The 17,312-nt window shown below is 37.9% G+C and overlaps 1 long non-coding RNA gene across 1 annotated transcript in view; it reads left to right on the forward strand.

Annotated features, from left to right (window-relative positions):
• LOC122241469 overlaps positions 1–17,312 on the forward strand; it is a 173,200-nt gene that overhangs the window by 141,485 nt on the left and 14,403 nt on the right. The window contains exon 2 of the long non-coding RNA XR_006221638.1: positions 3,587–3,708. This is a non-coding gene — a long non-coding RNA (uncharacterized LOC122241469). The remainder of the gene's footprint in view (positions 1–3,586; positions 3,709–17,312) is intronic.

Below are 17,312 nucleotides of genomic sequence, written 5' to 3' on the forward strand. Positions count from 1 at the left end.
CTAGATAATGCCAAAGTGAGATAATATCCAGAATGAATGCGGTACTGATGTAAGAGGGTGCTGTAGTTTCTATTTTTGTATACAGTCAGATTTATATAGATGCTTATCCTTTGATGCTAGAGTTTAAGAGTGGTGCATGCACTGTAATCTGGCATCACTCAGAGCAGTAAAACATCATCATGCACATTAATGTAACTGTGATAGTACTTTTGTGATATTAAACCAATGTATTTGTCAGCCTAAATCATGTTTCCTTTTAGCATTCTATTCCTAAGCCTTTAGGGAATAAGAGAGAATGGTTCATTCCTGGAACCCATAAGGTCATTGATGTGCTTTGAATCTCAAGGCTGGCTGTTTTGAGTACAAGGCAGTAATAGTGATATCCAGACAATCTCAAAAGAGAAAAGCATTTTCCAAACTCCTTTGGCCCTTTTATTTACAAGATTCAGACATGGATTACTAGAGAGTAGAGGGTTTTTTTTGTTTGTTTCTTTGTTTTGAATATGTCTGGAGTAGATAAAATAACAGGATATAATAAAGAAATAGAAGATCTACCCTTTCCTGTGCTCAAGAGTTATGGGAAAAGTAAGACCAAGGTAAAGCAAAGAATTACACTTTGTGTTTTCTTTTCCTTTTTTTGGAGAGGAAATTCAAAGAAGGAGTATCAAAGAAGGATCTACATGTTGTTAAGGAGTCCAGGAACATGGCTGTGAGTTTATGTGTGTGTGTATGTGTGAGTTTGTGTGTGTGTAGTAGCATAACTTTCTTGGGCATACAACTAAAGATTACAAACATTTAGAACAGGGATTAGCAAACTTTTCTTGTTAAAACTCAGGTAATAAATATATTAGGCTTTGTGGGCCATGTGGGTTTTGTTGCAACTACTCAACTCTGCTGTTGTAGTACAAAAGCTGCCATAGACAATACATAAATGGATGGGTGTGGCTGTGTTTCAGCAAAACTTTATTTATAAAATCAAGTAGTAGGCTGGATTTGGCTTTCAGACTGTAGATCACCAATTTCCACTCCAGGAGATACTGCATATGTGGATATTTCCAACATGTCACAGGGTTTCTGTGAGGTTATGTAGGGGTGCTATGAGAACTGGTAGACCACCAGGGAACTGAAATCAAGACAGAGAGGCTACTGTTTTTGAGGGAATGATGACTGGAAATTAATGGCTGGGACCAGCATGCAACCCTCCAAAATGCCAGAATAGGTCTTAGTCATCAGTAGTCAAAAGACAAGCAAAAGGGTCCAGAGGACACCAGGGTATCTGAGGTCTCCTCCATCTACAGAACCTTGAGATCGTATAAACTTCATCACAGCCTTGGCCACCCAAAGTATTCAGACATCATCCTGGCAAGAGGCAGGGGGAGAGGATGCAATTTGAAAAACTGAACTGTTACTGAACAGACTAAGTGGTCCAAATGGAATCAGACACAATTTACTGGGTTGCATTATATTTAGTTCTGTACCCTTTGCTACCCAGCAGAGAGAAAGTAATTATGAGAATTTGGTGATTTATGAGAAAGTTGATGTTAATAACAGAGAACTTAGGAGTCTATTCTCTTTGCATGTCTGAGTATAGTGCTAGTAAATTCTTGTCTTGCTTATGGTGTCTTGGTGCTGAAAGAGGCCTGCTCCCCTTGATAGACATGGTCATCTTCTTCTTACCCTACTCCCATTCCCAAACCATACTTTAATACCCCCAGAGGAAGAGCATGGACAAGGAAGTACTAAAAATATCTTTCACTTATTCCCACCAATAATACTTTGATGAGGTTTACTTTTTATATTTAATATTGGAAAAAATTTTTTTCATGTTTCAAATATGAACACAGTTTTTTAAAACACACTTAGTTTTGATTCTGATACTCATCTGTAGGTATGTCTTTCTTCCATGATATGTAGTCGCTGCTCCCGACCACCTACTCTCCTCAGTGCTCAACTCATGGAGAACCACTGAGCTATCTGTATATTACTCAGTCAAGGGGAGGTGATGTTGCCTAGTGGAAAAAGTAATTTTTCTGGGAAACATACTTCTGTATGAATAGATTCTTAGTGTTTTTGAAAATAGTGTAATCCCTGTTATGGGTTGAACGTGTCCCCCACAAAAGATGTTTAAGTCTTAACCCCTAGTATTTCTGAATATGACCTTATTTGGAAATAGGGTCTTTGCCGATGAGCAAATTAAGATGAGATTATGAGGGTGGGTTCTAATCCAATATGGTTAGTGTTCATATAAAGTGGGGAAGTTTTGACACAGGCAAATAGCTACAGAAGGAAGACTGTGTTGATACAGGGAATGCATCCCCCATAAGCCAAGGAATATATAAGATCATCAAAAGCTAGCAGGGAGGCATGGAGTAGATTCTTCCTCACAGTCCTCAAAGGGACTCAGCCCTTCTGGCAACTTGATTTTGGACTTCTAGACTCCACAACTGTGAGAGAATACATTTCTCTTCTTTAAGCCAACCCGATATGTGGTACTTTGTTAAGGCAGCCCCAGGAAACTAATATGGTCCCCTTCAATGTTTCCCTTTGGAGAATATTCAAAAGTTAAAGAGCCAGTGCTTCCAAATGAGCACACATGGTTAAGATGTCACCCTAACTCACCCTGTAATTTCCAGTTAGTTCTTGCCAAGTATCTTATTGAACACACTGAACTAATTCTATAGATTTCCATCTACCTCTAGATAAAAATACATTTTTTTTAATCGGACTCTTATGCAAGTGTATACAAATCACAATAGAACAGTGTCATCAAATGCCTTCTGGTGTTTTTCAAGCCAGGACCCCTGGTCCTCAATCTGGCCTTTTTTTTTTTTTTTTTTTTCTTTTTTCTTTTCTGGCTAGATCTGGCTTTTTGATGCTGGCACCCAGGGTAATGCAGGAAGGTCCCAATCCTGATACTTTTTTTTTTCTCTATTAAGTTCTTAGAATTTTTTCCTGGAAGCCATAGAACAAAGACTTTTTGTCTTTAGAGTAAAGGAGAAATACAAAGTAGGTAATTATCCTGTTAATTTTAAGGGCATAATTTTAAACCCCAAGGTGAATACTTTTTATTGGAATTATCCACTTTGGCTGGGTGGAGAAAGCCAAAGAAAACAAGCATGACAGACTTTACTTTGGTTTCAAATCTGTGGCTTCTGCCCTCTCAGAGAATGATTTGAGTTTTGAGGCTGAATTTCTTGTGTTGCCAGGTATCCTGTTGGTGTACAGGATATTTTTGTGCTGTTCTTTAGCTTGTGTGCAATAGTATTATGTAAGCTGTACCATAGGGAGAAAGACATGATTAAAAACATTTGTGGCTCATCGTTAAATATAGAAATCATTATAATTGGATTAATTTAGGAAATACACAATGATGCCTGAGTTTCCCCTTGAGAACAAAATATACATTGAGAGCTACATTTTCAAGAAAGCAATTGACTTTCTTGCATAAAAATTACAGATTCTTAACTCAGACTCCCTTAATCCCAGGCCTCACTTAAAGAAAATGTAACATCTGCATGCCATGTTAGGTGATATTTTTGCTTGAGTCAAATCCATTTCTTGAAATGGTGAATCTGGATTTTTGCAGGTGAATGTAGCACTGCTGCATGAAAATTTGGTCCTAGAAGTACAACCGGAATTTAGCAAATGCCACTGGAAGCAGTTACATCAATCCAAGTAGGAGAAAGGAGAGTAGCAGATGCAGAAAATGTAAGTGATGGAATAGTCATATAACAAAATACTTCCAGCATATCTTTTGTTATGTAATGTTACCCATGACATGCCTATCAGTAATATTGTCAGAGGCTGTAATTGAAGAGATATATTAATTATTATCAGTCACCTCCAGCACTCTTATGGCTGGTGGAGTGATGTCTTCATAAAATAATGACACTGATATTGTCTGGTGTGCGGGAGGCTGTGGAGAGATTTTTTTTTTTTTCTCTTCTCTGTAGCGAAAGGTGCCTTGGGCTGGATTTCCTTTTCACACCATTCCTAAACTCCTGGAGAGAAAAACTACTGGAGATTCAATGTCCCATTTTCCTCTCTCTTCTCCCTCCTTTTGGTTCTGCTCTGGGAAGAGAAAAATTAAGAGCATAGCGTGGTTAACAAGCCTGGTGACATAGGCTGGAAGAACTAATGTAGGCTCCAGCTCTTGAGCTGGGACCCCCTTCAGTTTATTTGAGGGGTTTAGCTGCCTGCTTGTCAGTCTTCTGCCGCTCTCCAGTTGTGTGTCAGTACAACACCTCGTTGTGAATCGTAAAGGCAGTTCGAAGCCCCTGTTGTTACCATGTTCCCACTGAGAAGCTGCAATTTTGTAGACGAAGGTGGGGGGTTGTTACCAGAAAGCAATAGATTTCTCACAAGTTGGAAAAGGCATATATGTTTATGTCTGTGTCTATGTTTATTAGTATATATGTTAGTCTGTTAGTATATACTACTATCATCAATATCATCTATATAACGTTTTTTGTGTTTAAAAAATTTTTAAAAACACTTTTCAATGTTTATTTATTTTTGAGAGAGGGAGAGAGAGAGAGAGAGAGCATGAGGGGGGAGGGGCAGAGAGGGGGAGACACAGAATCTGAAGCAGGCTCCAGGTTCTGAGCTGTCGGCACAGAGCCTGATGTGGGGCTCGAACTCGCAGACTGAGAGATCATGACCTGAGCAGAAGCCAGACGCTCAACCAACTGAGCCACCCAGATGCCCCTATCTATATCTGTTTTTAATTGGAATTGGCAGAATATGTTCAGAATAAAACCTGATTATTTTCAACTTCATTTTTACCCCAACAATTTGAGAGAGTGCCTGGAGTTATAATAAACTCTCGCATCCCCTGTATGGGTCAGCGTCTATTTGGCCAAAGTGGGAGTCAAAACAATTCTTTCAAACCTGCAGCAACAGTGTGACATGAGCACTGCTAGAACCATTTCCCAAAATTATGTGAAATGATTCTAGCAGGGTGGGATGAAAAACAGAAAAGACCTGCTTCTAGAAGGAGCGATCCCTGGAGCAAGGAGTGGGAGGGCAGGTTGATGGGAAAAATCTGTAAGTTTTCTTTAGCAGATCCTTTCTCTTTAAGTAGAAGTGGATTTTTCTGGAACCACATTTATGTCATTTTCTTGGGGTTGCTCCTGAAAATTTTCAGTTATTGAAAAATGAGGTAAATACAATAAATAGATTGGAAGGTAAGTATTCACTTTTATCATATGAAAGGAGACTGGAGCCCCCTCCCCCCCCTCCCCAAAAATCATATAATAGTTAGCTCATGACTAGTTCTTGATAACAACTTTGTCCTGGTTAGATATTATCTGATTTCCCACTAATGGTACTTTTATTTTATTTGGTTATCACAATTACTAGTCTAAGTTGTTAATCTAATTATAAGATTATTATATCATTAAAATTTGATCTTCAACATTTCAGGCTATTTTGAACTGTCTGTCAGAACTGTATTTTGAAAAACTCCAATTTCATTTATTTTTGAAGGAGTAATTTTTATACTGAAGATTATGTGTAAATGTTGGAGATTCACAGATATCTTAGCAGTCATCTGTGTGTCCGCAAGTGGTCTTTGCCTAGAAATGTCATTCCCCTCAGACAGCTTTCTCTTTCCTGTGTCTCTGCTATCCCCCCCACACTTGCATGCAAGAACATATTACCTACAAGGGATTGGCATGTTTTGCTAATTTTGGCCTATAAATTTGGCTGATAGTCTCCCTGGCTGTAAAATGTTTTCATGTTAAAGTTCATCATCAGAGAATGGAGAGTTTGAGATTTTCCCAAGTATTTAGTATTGAGAAGTGTCTTTTGTACAGTCTTTAAATGTTCTAGTGAGATCTGTTCAGTATCATTAGAAATATTAATCCAGTACTATCTTTCATGTCTTCCAGAGGAATTTGAAAAGCACTTCTGGTCTTCAAAACTGCAGAACATTGCATGTTATAACTTTTATTTAAATCTTCACTGTAAAACTCAAGGAATTGAAAAATTAAGTTGCCTACGCTATTTTTTAAAACTTGTTTCCCCACATGAATGCCTCTTCTTTTCCACAGTACTCTTGCCTTTTATGGACTAATTCTTTCCAACACACAATTTGTCTTCACTTTATGTAACATGCCATTTGAAAAATTTTGAGCAATCAGAAATAGATGATTATAGGGATTCCTTCATTCTTCACTCTCAGCTCCCGGTTTCAGAATGTCACTGCCTTTCCACCTTCAAATTACATTATGACAATTCAGGAGGGCCAAGAGGGAGTATAGTGTAATGGTTAAGAAAATGGATTTTGAAGTTTTAAAGACCAATTTAGAAATGCTGCTCAGTTCATCTTAGGCAAATTATTTAATGTCTCTCTCTTTTTTTGTCATCTGTAAAAATGAGGATTCTAATACCCATCTCGTTGCCATGAGGTTTAAGTGAAATATCATGAGTAAAGTGTATCACCCACCAGCTGCACTCACCAATTGTAAAACATTAACAAGATAATGGCTTATCACTAAAAAGGTGCTAGAGATTCTGTCCAAAACTAGAGATTTCTTTGTTGGACACAGTATTTTACTTTCCAATATAGTTTACCATTTTATAACTATCATTCTAAATTATTCCACAGTTAATCTTGATTCCTGATACGTAACGGTGTTTTCCAACTGTAATGGGGGAAATTACAATGTGCCCAAAGGAAACTGAATTACAAGAGACATGAGAGATCTCTGAGGGAATATAAACATGTTTGTGTGTGTGTGTGTGTGTGTGCGCGCGCGCGTAGACGTGTGTATGTGTGTGTGTGTGTGTGTGTTTTAAGATTCTAACTTCAAATTCTGCAGTTAGCCTTTCATTCTTGAAGTGGGTGAGCAGAGACTTCTGAGACTGTTGGCACATGAGTCCGCACTAAGCCATCTTGCAGAAATGGGAGAGACCTCTGGAGCAGTGCAAGGCATACTGAGCTTAATTCAAATCCTAACCAGTCACTTACTCCATGTATGGGGACTTTGGGACAAGTTATTTGACCTCTCAGAGTTTCAGTTCCTAAATTTATAGATCAAGTAACAATACGTACCTCATGGTTCTTTTTAGAATTAAATTAAGTAATATGCAAAACTGGTCAGAACCATATTTGGCATCAACAAGAACTCAATTGATAATAGTTAAAAAAAAGAGTCTACTCCACAGGATCCATTGGTGAATTGCCTTATCTAAGATTTTACTAGTGAGAAGTGAAACTTGTAGCACCTCGTTGTGTGCAAACGCTTTGCAACTCATCTTTTTGGAACTCAGACTTGCCTTGTGTCATTCTGTGGGCACGGGCCTGCTTTGAATAAAGGGTATTCATATTTGGGTAGCTATTCAGAGAGTTCTTGTGTTAGGACTCTCTGCTGCTCACTCTGCCTTTGTCAGAGCCTGCAGATCTGTTTGGAAGATGTGGAGAAAGAATTTGACCCATGTGTGAATTGCTGTGCCAAGCTAAATTGATTAAAATTCATTTAATGGTTTAGTGGTGCCTGGGTGGTGCAGTCTGTTGAGCATCCGACTCTTTTAAAAAAAAAATTTTTTTTTATGGGGCGCCTGGGTTGCTCAGTTGGTTAAGCGTCCGACTTCAGCTCAGGTCACCATCTCATGGTCCGTGAGTTCGGGCCCCGCATCGGGCTCTGGGCTGATGGCTCAGAGCCTGGAGCCTGCTTCCAATTCTGTGTCTCCCTCTCTCTCTGCCCCTCCCCTGTTCATGCTCTGTCTCTCTCTGTTTCAAAAATAAATAAACGTTAAAAAAAAATTAAAAAAAATTTTTTTTACATTTGTTTATTTTTGAGAGACAGAGAACAAGCTGGGTAGGGGCAGAGAGAGAGGGAGATGCAGAATCTGAAGCAGGCTTCAGACTTTGAGCTGTCAGCACAGAGCCCGACATGGGGCTCAAACTCACAAACCCTGAGATCATGACCTGAGCTGAAGTGGGACACTTAACCTACTGAGCCACCCAGGTGCCCCACGTGTCTGACTCTTGATTTCAGCTCAGTTCATGATCTCACATTTATGGGATCCAGTCCTGCATCGGGCTCTATACAGAGTGGAGTCTCCTTGGGATTCTCTCTCTTCTACTCTCTCTCTCCTTCTCTCTCTCTGCCTCTCCTCCACTCTTTCTAAAAAATAAATAAATAAACTTAAAAAAATTCATTTAATCATTTGACACATTTTATCAAATCTAGGATGACTTTCATTTTAAAAAGACACCCTGATTTCAGAGAATATATATTGTAGACTCCATGAAATATGGTCAGTATCCGTTTTCAAGGATTTATTCTCTCTGGGAACTGAATATGCTTTGTAATTCAAGTTCTTCCACTCTCCTCATCACCGGCATAATGGGCTGATTGGCACTTACAAGGATGGGAGAGCCTAGGAAACAAGCTTTGACAAATATTTGCTGATGCCTCTGTTGGCCGAGCCAAAAAAATTCGCATTATTTTCAAGGCAGCTAATTTAATACTACATTGAGATAATTTTACTTTTTAAAAAAGGACAGTATAGTAACCCCTTCTATTAAATGTAACTGGGTGTAGTAATTTTTGTGTGTGTTAGAGTGTAGAATGACTCAAAATAATTGATAATACACTTAATAAAACTATATTTGATAAAAATGGACACATTGTTTATATACAAAAATTGTTATGAATATAATAAGCTATTTGTATAATCTTTGGAGTGCTTTATTGCTTTTTATATTACCATTAAAACCTATTATTTATTATAATTTTAATAAAACATATAATGAATTTAATATATATGGTATCTCTTAGCTAGCCTCATAAATGTATGAAAGTACATATATTTTTAACAGCTTAGTTTGATATGGATGAAAAATGCATAGCTTGTATGGAATCTGGGCCTTTGGTTTTCCCACTGCTTATTGGTTCCAGACCTGAAGCTCTTGTCGTACAGAGTTCCTTTCCAATTCATGATAGAAATCTGAGCTGTGGATGCTTTGGCCCTCAAATTCTCTATTCAGCCTTCTCTGATCTGCTGCTACATTTATAAATGAATCTGACAAATTGGCTAAAATCTGAAAAACAAATGCATAATGCATAGGGAATTAAACTTTTTTTGTAGAATTATAAGTTAATTTATTGAAAATTATCAAAAAGGATAATACTTGGCTATATATAACTACATATATAATTATATAACTATAATTACATATACATATATGTGTTTTCACACATAGCAAAAATATATTTAATATCATACATCAAATATATAACTATTTTCAGAAAAATAAAATATTAAAACAACCTTCATAGAGAGGAATCCTGTCAGATGGGTGTTAAGGTGTAGCATAGAGAACCTTATGCAGGCTTTAAGTCAGAGAGACCTACTGAAGAATCCTACCTCTTGTTGAGAATTAGCTATGATCTTAGACAAGTCACTTGATCTTTCTGAATATCCGTTTTCTCACATGTAGAAAATTAGTAAATACCCTTCTTACAAATTTGTTAAGAAGTTGATTGAGATGAAGCATGCGAAAACAATTAACAGCACATCTCAGACTACTCAAAACATTGCTTTGGGGCGCCTGGGTGGCTCAGTCGGTTGAGCGTCCGACTTCGGCTCAGGTCATGATCTCGCGGTCCGTGAGTTCAAGCCCCGCGTCGGGCTCTGTGCTGACAGCTTGGAGCCTGGAGCCTGTTTCAGATTCTGTGTCTCCCTCTCTGTGACCCTCCCCCATTCATGCACAGTCTCTCTCTGTCTCAAAAGTAAATAAACGTTAAAAAAAAAATTTAAAAACATTGCTTCTGAAAGGAATTCAGAATCACATTGATGATTCTGTAAAAACATCCACATACGTAAAAATGAAATGTACTTGCTAGGATTCTCTCATCAAGAACATCAAACTGTAATTTTATGTACATAATGTGAGCTTTCCGTGCCCCTCCCATGTTTTATGTCTCCAACAACTGTAGTGAAGAGGGGACCACAGACCCCACCCATTCTCCAACTCTCGGTCACTCCAGTCTCACCACCATTACCTGCTCTGAGATCACAGATCAGATCAGGTTATACCTTTCATTTGTGTTAGGTTTGTCTCCATAAAAAGCCCCAGAATCCAAGGCTACCCTTCATCTCCTGTACTTTAACACCCTGTATTAATTAGTTCAGGAAATCCAGCCACAGGGTCCTGGGGAAATCATGGATAACCATCCACAGAATCCCCTGTACATTCAGCACCTTCTTGAATGTTCACCTCACCTTCTTCCTCTCCCTGGACACCTGATTCTTGACAGGGCTGCTTCTGCAACTCTAAGTGGATGTTCATTTTTCTCCCACTCCACTCATATATCTGTATGGTAGGTATCCACCCTGTTCCTCAAGACTGTTTCCTTTTCTCCTTCCAGCTTTGAATCCCATGTTATCTGTCATTTACCACCTTTCCTTGTTGAAGTCACCTACCAATCTCGCATTCACTCTCTTTTCATTACTTAAAGACTTCTGCTTCTGGCTCATTACTTCTCAACCTAATGCCATCCTAAGTCTCAGTGACTTTAGTATTCTTATAGGTGGTCTTTCCCATAACATGGCCTCTCATTTTCTTAACCTCTTCCTTTACTGATTTTGTCTCCCACCTGACTGCAGCTATTCATTCACTCCCAGGGTCACATCCTAAACCTTCTTGTTAGCAAAAGCCTTTCCATAATCCCAACTTCATGTACCCCACACAGTAGGCATCACCTCCCATATTCTCAGCTCAATTCTTCTAGTATCTTTATTCCAACAGTCTTTAAGTCCTGATAGAATTTATATCCACTGATTCTCCTGTCTTTACTGTCCATTACATATCTCATGTTTTCACTTCCCTCCCTAGACAGCTTAAATTTCATGTTCAATTAATAAAATTATCTCCTTTCATTCACCCTCAGCCTTTTCACTTTATGAAAGATTGAAAAGACTGGTCTGGTAGGCTTGAAGAGATATGTTGCTCAGATCCTCCTTTGAGAAAGAAATTGTCAAACAGTGGGGAATATGGTTGACTGATGGTCTCCAGCTTTTTACACTTTGGGGTCTTCTGTGAGTGAACTCCTTGGAGAGGTCCAGTGACTTCAGGCAATGACTGAGTAAATGGTGCTGTCAAGGTCTAGCCATTTGCATTTAATGCAAGACTCCTCTAATGGGTTTCCTATCCCACTAGTGGAGTTTGTCAGTCTGTATCAGGGTCTGCCGGCTGCCTCTTTCCAATCTTGCTTCCTCCTCTTTGATTTCAGAGGCATTATTTCCCAATAAACCTTTGCACTCCAAATTCTGTCTCAACATATGGCACAGCTGGAAAAAGTATAGCCATAGTTAAGCAGGTTTCTCAGCTGATTATACACCTACACCTGGACTTTGCTCTCCGTCTCACTTTCAGTTGATGATCAGGTAGATAAGTGAGTGCTTTGTGTTGTTAGGCAGTTGTAGTAAATTTCCTTAGTCCATTTACTATTTAACTCTCTTACATCATTTCTTCATATTCTCTATTTTTCTCCCACTGTCTATATATTGACAGCTCTCAAATTTGTATCTCTATCTCAATTCTCATTCCCAAATTCTGGACTCCTTTATCTAACAGTCCACCTATCATCTCTACTGGAACTTTTTTTTTTTTTAATTTTTTTTTTTTAACATTTATTTATTTTTGAGACAGAGAGAGACAGAGCATGAACGGGGGAGGGGCAGAGAGAGAGGGAGACACAGAACTGGAAGCAGGCTTCAGGCTCTGGGCCATCAGCCCAGAGCCCGACGCGGGGCTCGAACTCACTGACCGCGAGATCGTGACCTGAGCTGAAGTCGGATGCTTAACCGACTGAGCCACCCAGGCGCCCCTCTACTGGAACTTTTAACAAGCACCTCAGTAGACCCAAAGTAGAACTGATTGCTCTTACTATCTGCTCCAAACTGCTGCTCCTGTAGTATTTCCCAGCTCAGCTAATGGCAACTTGACTATTCCAGTTGATTTACCAAAAATGTTATAGTCGTTCTCAGTGCTTCATTTTTTTCTTATAATTTACATTCAAGCTGTTACTAAATGCTATATGGTTTTAGCTTCAAATAAATCCCGAATCTGTCTACTTCCTACCGTATCTTCTGCTGCCACCCTAGCACAAACCACCATACCTCTTTTCTGGATTATTGTTTCAATCCTTCTGCCTCTGCTGTGTACTTTTAGCACAGATGCCATAGTGATGCTCTAGAAGTGGGGGAAAGAATAGGTTAGATTATGACACTTCTCTGCTCAATTCCCTTCAGTGGCTCCCACTCAGAATAAAAGCTCATAAAACCAATGGTCTAGGTGTTTGGCCTGATAGGGGCACCCATTACCTATCTGACTACTTTCCCCTTGCTTTCTTGACTCTCACACTAGGTCTTTTTGCTGTTCTTTGGGCACCCCTCTAATCTTTCCACTTTACAGTTTTGGCTTCTGCCCAGAATTTTCTTCCCTCAAAAGTTTACAGTGCTCACTCTTGAACTTCCTTCAGATTGTTGTTAAAATGTGTAGCTTTGTTGTCCACCATATTTCAAATTAATTGTCCCAGTCTGGCATTTCAAATTCCCCTTTTCTTTTTCACTTTACTTCATATGACTCATCACCGTCTAGCATTCTTTCTATTTTATTTATTTATCTTATTACATGTCTTCCCCCTAAACTATCAGCTCAAAAAGAAAAGGAATTTTTGCCTATATTCTTTACTACTCAATTTTCACTGCGCAGAACAGTGATGACATATAGCCAGTACTCAAAACATTTGATGAATATTAAAAAATAAGTGAATCATATATATATATACACATATATACATATATATATATACATATATATATATATATATGTGTATATATATATATATATATAATTCATTGCCCATTATATGTCTATTAGAGGTTCCCGTCATCCTATTCATAGTTCTAGGGTTTAAAAAACAAATGCATATCTAGTTTATGCCTTTGATCTTTTTATTACCTAGCCAGACAATTTTTTTTTATGAAGACATTAATTACATTTATTTTTTTTCCAATATATGAAATTTATTGTCAAATTGGTTTCCATACAACACCCAGTGCTCATCCCAAAAGGTGCCCTCCTCAATACCCATCCCCCACCCTCCCCTCCCTCCCACCCCCCATCAACCCTCAGTTTGTTCTCAGTTTTTAACAGTCTCTTATGCTTTGGCTCTCTCCCACTCTAACCTCTTTTTTTTTTTTTTTTCCTTCCCCTCCCCCATGGGTTTCTGTTAAGTTTCTCAGGATCCACATAAGAGTGAAACCATATGCTATCTGTCTTTCTCTGTATGGCTTATTTCACTTAGCATCACACTCTCCAGTTCCATCCACGTTGCTACAAAAGGCCATATTTCATTCTTTCTCATTGCCACGTAGTACTCCATTGTGTATAGAAACCACAATTTCTTTATCCATTCATCAGTTGATGGACATTTAGGCTCTTTCCATAATTTGGCTATTGTTGAGAGTGCTGCTATAAACATTGGGATACAAGTGCCCCTATGCATCAGTACTCCTGTATCCCTTGGGTAAATTCCTAGCAGTGCTATTGCTGGGTCATAGGGTAGGTCTATTTTTAATTTTCTGAGGAACCTCCAGCTGCTTTCCAGAGCAGCTGCATCAATTTGCATTCCCACCAACAGTGCAAGAGGGTTCCCGTTTCTCCACATCCTCTCCAGCATCTATAGTCTCCTGATTTGTTCATTTTGGCCACTCTGACTTAGCCAGACAATTTTATATTGCCTTTGCATATACAAGTGAATTCATATTTTATTATAGCCCCTATTAACATGGGTTTGGAAGTCATAAGTATGTTAGACTTACAGGCATATTGTCCACTTTTTATACACAAAGCAACACTTATTCTTTACTGTCATGACTATTAGAACTCAGTAATGTTTAATTCAGCCTTTCAATTTATATGTTTTGTCATGATTATTTAATAGCTTCATGTGGGTAATTCTCAATTCCAAAACAATAGCATAATAGTCTAGTTGAAATCTAAACTGTGTGTCTTAATCTAGACCAAAGGATATTGCAGTTATCCAGATTCTTGAGTATTTGAGTTAATTAAAATGATTTTCTGTAGTAGCAACTCTGATTAAAGCAGAAGGTCTAAATAATTAGCTTTCAGCATGGAAGTTTACACAGAAAACAATTCACGAACTTCCTTATTGAGCTATTGCCATTTATATAATTATGACTTTGTAACCTTTCTCTCTAGCCCAGATCCCTCCTAAATGCCTGAGTCAGACTCATATACTCTTCTACCTACTATATATTTTCATCTGAATGTCCTTTAACATCTCAAACACGTAGTCTAGCTCCACATGCCTGTGGCTCCCTTTATTTTAGTTTCACTGAATAGCATCATCATCTACTCAGTAGCCCAAGACAGAAATCGGGTGTCTTCATAGAATCATCTCCATGCATATAGTACTATGCTAGGTGCTGACAGTGCAAAGTTGATTAAGATACAGATCCTGTCCTTGGGTAGGTTGTATCTAGTAGGGGAAATTGACATAAAATTATAATTTCACTTTTATTGTGGTCAGTGCTAAGAATGATATAAAAAAAATCTTTTTAAATTGGGTTAGAAATTTATTGAAAAATTCTTTTTGCTGAGTATTGAAGAATGGATCTGGAAGTTGAAAAGTAGGAAGAATATATCAAGCAGAGAGAGCAATCAAAGCAAAGACACAGATGAATTACAAAGCTTAAAGTTGAAGTGTGGTATAAGCTAATTGTATAATAAGATCGTGTCACACAACAAATACAATTTTTATGGCAGTAAGGGTGGACTGCGAAGTTGTGTGGGTAGATATGGACATACCATGCCAAGAAGCCATGGACATGGGGAACCACTGGAAGAGTTTAAGTAGAGGAATAGATAGTCAGACTTGATTTTAGATCTATCACTTCATTGTTGTGGAGAGGATGCAGCACCAAGTAGGAAAAACCAGAGGGAGTTGAATTAGAAGGCTATTACTTTAGTCCGGGAAAACAGGAGGGACCGATCTAGGTCAGTGAAAAGAAAAATAGAAAGCAGGTAGTATATACAAGAAATAATCAGGAGAAAATTGTAAGTATTAGGTGATTAACCACATGGTGAGTGATGAAGAGAGAGGCAGGTTTCTGCTTTGGAAATTGAAGAAGATTTTATGTTAATATCTAAGAGGAGATTGGAGACTTACTGGAGATTTTATATGTATTATATATATATATATATATGTATTATATATATGTATTATATATATGTATTATATATATTTATATATGTAAAGTTAATATGCAAATCTGAAACAGAGGTAAGGGGAAATAATTGTTGAGATGGAAACCTGAGGACAAACCTGGATTTGAATAAAATAGAAGCCCATGAAGGATATAAGGAAAGAACAGTCGAACAGATATGGAGAACGAGGAAAGGAACTAGAATGTTTGATTACTCACTAATCAAACTAATAGAGCTAAATTGCAAGAATAGGTTCACTAAGATGTGGGCTAAAATATGTCCACTGAGTCTGGGGTTAGAGTTTGACTTGGCCAAGAGTAGTTTTAGTTGTGGGGGTAGAAATGAAACTAGATTTTTCATACGATGGATTGATTATATGAAAGTATAGAAAAAAATGAATGTGGACTATTCATTCAAGAGGCTTGGTTGACTAGAAATTATATGAAATTGAGTTTGGGTTAAGAGGGATTCCAATTCTACAGATGAAGAAACCGCTGCTTATTAAGGTCAAATAATTTGTCCAAGAATACCTGATTGTGTGTGTTACATCCAAAATCATAACTTGGATTCCAAAGCCTGTTCTTGTTTTGAGCTGAATAGATGGAGCAGCAGCATAAATGACATAAATAACAAGGTGCTGAATACTATCATCCTAGTGTCCTCTCCTTTTCGACCATACCACGTTTTCTTGCAGCTGTATTTGAACCTCATTTTAGAACGATGATTATGGCAACAAAGGAGTGGATGGATCGAAGAGGAGAAGTACTGCAGGCAGCAAAATGGAAGCTAGGGAGGAAGAGTTGTCAAAGATGACTTTGGGGTTTGTGTCTTGGTTGGCTGAATTAATAATGCTACTGTTGAGAGCAAAAGGCAGACCCACCAAATGTTGGGAAAGGAAGGCAGAAGCAGGTGCAGCGGAGAAGTTGTGAGTTTGTACAGTTCCTTGGCACCTGCCAGTCTCAATGTACTGAACATTCACAACAATGCATTTGAGAGCTCTGCAGCAATTGACCAATTTTTCATTAACGAAGTGAATTTCTGTATTCAGTGTTGTATCAACTAAAATATGAACAAAAACATTAAGACTTACCAGGAGCTAACTAATTTGAGACCAACTTAGCTGATTGTTGGTCTCACTTGTTAGCTAAAATTTTAAGCGGGAGGTGGTCCCGAAGAGAAAAAAAAAAGTTAAATGAAGTGGTTTTTGTCTGCATTTATCTAAAGTGATATTTGTACAAAGTAACAAATGACTTGGTTGAAATCACTGGGGAAAATTGTATGTTGCCTAGTCATATGAAAACCCTGTTTTTCCCTCTAGAGGGAGGACCTTGATACTTTAATTGTCATGTTTATCAGAGTCCAACTATGACATGAAACTCCTTACCTGGAATTAGGCTAGGTGGCGGTAGGAAATTTGCAAAAAATAATTTAAAAAGAATGACAGAGAACTGAAACCAGGTAATTCGAATCCACTATTCCAGCAATACAATTGGAAGACAATTTTAGAGTTTATACCCATTTCTTTTGAATCTTGAACCTTGAAAAATAGTTATACATTCAGACGCTTTCAACTAAAAGGCTAAGGAGAGGAAGGCAAAGAATATACACTGCCATTAAATTTAAAAATAATTTAAAACTTACCATCTCAGACTTCACATCAACAACTCTGTTAATAGGTGCTTCAGAAATCACAAAGTAACAAACAACCAAAAAATACAACATTAAAATTAAGAATATTTGATGAGTGTACTTTTTGCACTACTAACTTTAATCAAGGAAATGGCATTTGACTACCTAGTTCAAACATCTTATCAATTAGTTTGAATAAGTCTTGATGTTTCCCTTATGTTTGTAAAGTGTTTATATATCCTGATAGCAACATCTGTACTCATGACCTTTATTTCTACTGCCCTAAACGATCAAGGTCAGAACAGCGGCAGAAATCCTTTGTAAGGCAAAAGCCTGGGTTTTTACAACTTTAAGTATGCATTTGTTCTTCTGATATTCTTTCCTAAAAATTGGTATGAGAGCTACCAGTAAAGGAAGGGTCAGTATTAATTAC

The sequence above is a fragment of the Panthera tigris genome, chromosome C1 (genome assembly GCF_018350195.1).
Source record: "Panthera tigris isolate Pti1 chromosome C1, P.tigris_Pti1_mat1.1, whole genome shotgun sequence".
Taxonomy (NCBI): domain Eukaryota; kingdom Metazoa; phylum Chordata; class Mammalia; order Carnivora; family Felidae; genus Panthera; species Panthera tigris.